This window comes from Anabrus simplex, chromosome 1 (assembly GCF_040414725.1).
Source record: "Anabrus simplex isolate iqAnaSimp1 chromosome 1, ASM4041472v1, whole genome shotgun sequence".
Lineage (NCBI taxonomy): Eukaryota > Metazoa > Arthropoda > Insecta > Orthoptera > Tettigoniidae > Anabrus > Anabrus simplex.
Genome location: NC_090265.1, coordinates 186,359,059 through 186,364,502, shown reverse-complemented (window position 1 = coordinate 186,364,502; position 5,444 = coordinate 186,359,059). Strand labels below are relative to the sequence as shown.

The 5,444-nt window shown below is 40.7% G+C and overlaps 2 non-coding genes across 2 annotated transcripts; both read right to left on the bottom strand.

Moving 5' to 3' along the window:
* Window positions 1–218: 218 nt before the first annotated feature.
* Window positions 219–289, bottom strand: TRNAG-GCC (transfer RNA glycine (anticodon GCC)). The gene has a single exon. It is a non-coding gene; the product is annotated as a tRNA-Gly (tRNA).
* Window positions 290–3,520: 3,231 nt separating this feature from the next.
* Window positions 3,521–3,593, bottom strand: TRNAR-CCU (transfer RNA arginine (anticodon CCU)). Its single transcript has one exon. It is a non-coding gene; the product is annotated as a tRNA-Arg (tRNA).
* Window positions 3,594–5,444: the final 1,851 nt, after the last annotated feature.

Here is a 5,444-nt window from a genome sequence, read left to right as displayed (position 1 = left end):
AAAATTTGTAACTGTATTGAATCCTTGATATTACAAAATTAGTTTCAACGTTTGTAATTGTGTTAAACGGGCAAATCCATTAGGTAGTAGTAATCCGTGACAATGACTTCTTTCCTTATAACTCATCTCAGTTTGTTCTTCAGGTATCAGCTTAAATGCAGTCTACTAAACATTGTTCTGAATTTTAAAGCATCGAGGTAGGGTAATGAAATAAAAATTGCATCGGCCGGGAATCGAACCCGGGCCGCCCGCTTGGCAGGCGAGCATTCTACCACTGAACCACCGATGCCCTTTACGGTTGTTTTGTAATGGTGTACATTTTACGCAAGGAATGCTGACAGGTTTAGTTTGCAGATGCCTATACGAAGCAATACAATGCATTGCGAGTAACTAAAAAAAAAAAAAAAACCTCAGCTATTCGCAGTCATTGAAGACGACCACAGATTAATTTACTTTGGATGCATTTTTTCACAGGGTGGAATGATTTGATAAGCCAGGAATGTCAGACACACAGCAATTATTTAATTTCACTATTAGCTTTCCATTTCATATGTTGAGTCTTCAACCAGTAAGCAGACTGAATCCTCAAGAAATATCATATATTACATCTTAAGCTCCATTGGAAAGGAATACTGGGGAAATACGGAGTGAGATTGGTTCCCTGTAATTTCCTCGCTGAGATATTAGGTTCTACTCGAGTACATCAGTCAGACAAGCCCAGAATAATAAGAATAATTGTAGTAGTAGTCCACCTCTGTGGTGTAGCGGTTAGTGCGATTAGCTGTCGTGACCTCCCCGCAGGATCGCGTTCGATTCCGGGCTCCACCGCGAAATTTGAAAAAGTGGTAGGAGGGCTTGGCAAAGGGATCCACTCAGCTGCGGGAGGTCATCTGAGTAGGCGTAGATGGGAGTTCCATACACACCTCAGGCATGCTCCAAGTGGTTTTCCCTGGATTCCCACTTATCCTCAAATCAAATGCCAAGACGGTACTTGAATTCTGCTTCCTTCCCTCCTCCTTGTCATCCCATCCGATCTTCCATCCCCAGAGCCCCTGTTCACCATAGGCCGCCTGTGCGAAGTACTGCTTCTCTTCCTCTGGTAACGTGTATGGACAACATGCGACATAGTTTAGCATTTTTGTTCTAAAACCATTAACAGCACATATCTGTGTTTAATATTTTCGATCACTGTCACATCCAGACGTATTTCAGTCCCACTTCCATTATTAGACATACTTCAACATTCTTTTAAATTTGCTAGTTACATTACGTCGCGCCAACACAGATATGTCTTATGACGACGATGGGACAGGGAAGGGCTGGTAGTGGGGAGGAAGCGCCCGTGGCCTTAGTTAATGTACAGAGACAGCATTAGCCTGGTGTGAAAATGGGAAACCACGGATAACCATTTTCAGGCCTGCCGACAGTGCAGTTCGAACATACTATCTCACGAATACTGGATACTTGCCGCACTTAAGCGACTGCAGCTATCGAGCTCGGGTACTTCAGCATTAGAGACCAGTATACGTACATTACTAGAAAGAAATGCTGAGTATATCCTTCAACATAGTAATAATAATAATAAGTGTACCGGGTGGTACACCTCCACGCCGCTTATTTAAAATTTGCGCCAATTGAAACTCCTCTGCTGGAGGAAGTCTGAACTTTATTTAAGGTGTTAATTTACAAAGTTTCTCAAAAGATGTCAACACGTGGAAATTTTGTACTTTCTGAACTGTGTTGTTTTCGACGTATTTTTGTTTTGCTTGTAGTAAGAAGTGTGAACATTCTCTTCTAGAGGACACTACTGAAGAACTACAACGATGCACCCTAGTGCGAAGTGAAAGAACTTTTTTTTTTGGGAGAAAATTTAATTTCATAAGTTTGTTCTTTGCTCAATTTTTTCAGTCATTGTTTAAGTTGGCAATATTAACCCTTTCTTTCCCCTCGTTTTGAATTCAGCCAATCCCGAATTTCTTGAATTAATTTTTCACCAATAATATGTTTCTTCTTCGTATTGTGTAGGGGTTTTCTTTATCCACCAATAAAATGATTGTGGGCGGGTGTTTTCCTTCCTGAAACGGCTCGAACTTTCTGCGAGAGTTTATAAACTGCTGATTTTAGGGTCTCTGTGCCACTTCTCTACCATCTTTCAGTGTGTATAGTACATAGCAGGGGGCGGGAAGCGCCCCTCTCTTCGGGCAGCAGTTCAACATCCAGGTAATGGCCAGTTAATAACTTGTTTTCTTGCTAGGTCAGCAGTTTAACTCTCGGGGCGGGTCCGAAGCATTTCCACCATGTAACTTCCCTAAAATGTAAAGACTCCTTGTATCTATTCTCTTTTAAGCTACATATTGGGATAGAGAGTGCTTAACCCTCTCGAGCTCCCACTCATATTGCTTTGAGGTGAACTTATTTCTCACAACCGATTCTTCCTTAATGTAAGGTAAATTGTTTCCTTCCTAAGTCGCCTCTTTAGTATGGGATTAGCCCTTGCATTAGCGGCCTAGAGCCAGGTTAGGTTTTTAACAAAAGGTATTAGGAGGGCGGATCGCCTCCTCTCAAATTGTTATTTTAGAGGTCATGTAATTAATCCTTTTCTCACTTAATAGACCTCAGTAGGTTGGGTATTTTAGCCCTGTGTCTATGTCCTGAGAGGACAACTTGAAGGTGGAGTTTGGTGTGGCTTTGAGAGGCTTAAAGTTGGAGAGCGTGTGTCTCTTTCTTGAAAATTGAGTGTTGTATGCCTCGAGGAGGCTTTTCTGTGTAATTTGGAGCAAGTGCTCCTGAGCATGAATGGGGTTTTCTGCCCCTCTGTTAAATCTTATTTTGAAGTAAGGTTGGGCTGATTGCCCAAGAATTGTGAAGTCGGGGCGCGAAGCCCTAATCCGGTAAATATTGTAACTATACTTTTGTTGCCTTGCTACTCTGTACCTGCCATGCCTGTTATTTCTTAATTTTGAAAAGAAAATATAGCCTTGTTAAGTTTTACATTAACTTTAATTTCGTAGCTTGAGACCCATTCACACCCGCACCTTCTTTCACCTCTAACTACCACGGAATACTCCGTAACAATAAGAATAAGAATAAGAATAAGAATAAGAATAAGAATAAGAATAAGAATAAGAATAAGAATAAGAATAAGAATAAGAATAAGAATAAGAATAAGAATAAGAATAATAACAAAAGTAATAATAATAATAACCGAGTTTCTGGTTTAGAATCGTTAACAACAAAGTAAGAAGATGAAATTTCGTGTCCCCGTTTCAAGGTGAAGCAGTCCTTCAGGTATATCTGTTGTACAGGTATGATACATGTACCACTTGAGCGACATTACCGGTCTTTCGGTAATTACGGAAGTACCGGAACTCTAAACACGGGTTTTCGCGGACGTCAGCTTCCAGCTACTTACTGTTATTCAGGCACAGAGGAACAAGAGAATTAGTCACCTACATAAATCGAATAGGTAAGAACTTTAACGTTTATACCACTAACTTAAAAATTTATCAGAAGCAAAAATTACCCCTGGTGGGACTCGAACCCACAATCCCCGGTTTAGGAGACCGATGCCTTATCCATTAGGCCACAGTGGCGCTTGTCACTTTACCAAAACGATGCAGTTAAACAGGAGCTAAATGGGTATATACAAAAATGAGAAAATTAAGGAAACTCAAAACATTTTTCTCTTTCTTTCTTTCTTTCTTTCTTTCTTTCTAATCTGATTTACCCTCCAGGATTTGTTTTTCTCGTAGAACTAAGCCAGTATTCACTCCTCTACCGCCTCAAGGCAGTAACCTGGAGTGTGAGACTTTGAGTTGGGGAATACAACTGGGGAGGCGGACCAGTGATGTAAGATTATTAGATTAAGATGAAGAAGAAAAACAAGTTATACATAAACCACCTCAGATGGAGTGTAGCATTTACAACCTTTCTTAACTCCCTTGCACGTGCGTAAGTAATGAAAATATGTTCTTTTTCATCTGTTTACCCTCCAGGGTCAGAGGTGAAAGGAGGTGCGGGCTGGAATGGGTCTAGCTACAAGTCCTAAAGATGAATTTAAATTTTAAATAAAGGTTATATTTTCAATAGACAACAAGAGTTAACAAAAGTTTATATAGAATTTGAAAACTTAAGAAGTCAATCAGGTACAAGACCAGAAAAGCACGGATTTAGATACAAATTAATGATCTGGGCTTCAAGACCTACCTTTTACAATCTCTGAGCTCTCAGTTCACAACCACAAAATAGCAAAGGGCAGAAAACCCTTAATTACATGGAGCATTAGCTCCCATCTTTACATCTCAAGCCTCTCTAAGGCACTTTTACCACAACACCATAAAGAGCTGACCCGCTCTCGATCTTTCAAGCCTATAAAGGCAATAACAGACTTTTACACAAACTGCCATCAAGGCATACTGAAGAAACAGGGGTATCTCGTACCCAATCTACTGGGCCTTAGTGTGCAAATACTAGGTTACTTTAAATGGCCCAAAACAAAAAAGATGGAGGCGTGAATTTGCACTCCTAAATCTACATTTTAAAACCTAAGTGGCTCTAGGCCGATACACAGGGGCTAATCCCTAGCTAGGGAGGTGACTCGTGTGAGGAAACTTTAATACATTAAGGAAGAGAAGAAACGGTTAAGAAAAAGTAGTCACCTCAATTTCAAATGAAGTGGAGCTCGAGAGGGTAAAGCACTCTCTATCCCCGAATTAAAGTTCAAGAAAACTGAAATTTACCAGGAGAAGGGTTTACATGTTTAATAGTTTACATATTAAAGGTTTCGAACCTTCCCCGGGAGTTAAACTGCTAAGCTAGCAAGAAATAAAGATGTTAAGAGGCCATTACCTTGATGAAGAGCTGCTGCCTGAAGAACGGGGCGCTAGATGTTACTGAAGTGGCCCGGAGACAAGAAAATCAGCAGTTTTCATACCCTCACGGAAAATTCGAGACCTTTCAGGGGTAATTATTCTTTCTTTCTTTATTATTATTTTTCTCTAGATCACAGTAAACAAATACCAAATTGATCCGTTGAATGAGAAAAATAACAGCGTTCAACTTTAGCCACACACACAAACCTCTACTAACTTTAAAACAAACAGACATAGTTAATATACATACAAAGAAAGAAAAGAACACCACAGATTATAGGCAAAGACAAAAAGAAAAGAATACCACATAAAAACCTACTGTCCGGCCGAGTCATCACCCCTGGTGAGAAGAAGGCCGCCCTCCCGATGATGACCCGACCGGCCCTGCCCTTGGAGACCTCCTGAAGGCTCCACGATCTAACCAGATGACAACGTTTTCCCTCCCACCATTCCATTTCTAAACGTACCCCTTGGACATGCCATGAAGTCCGTCGGATACTCCAGATATGTGACTCCCTCTGATAGGGTCACCCAGTAGTCATCCTCAGTGTTTTCATGTCATGTCCCGCTTAA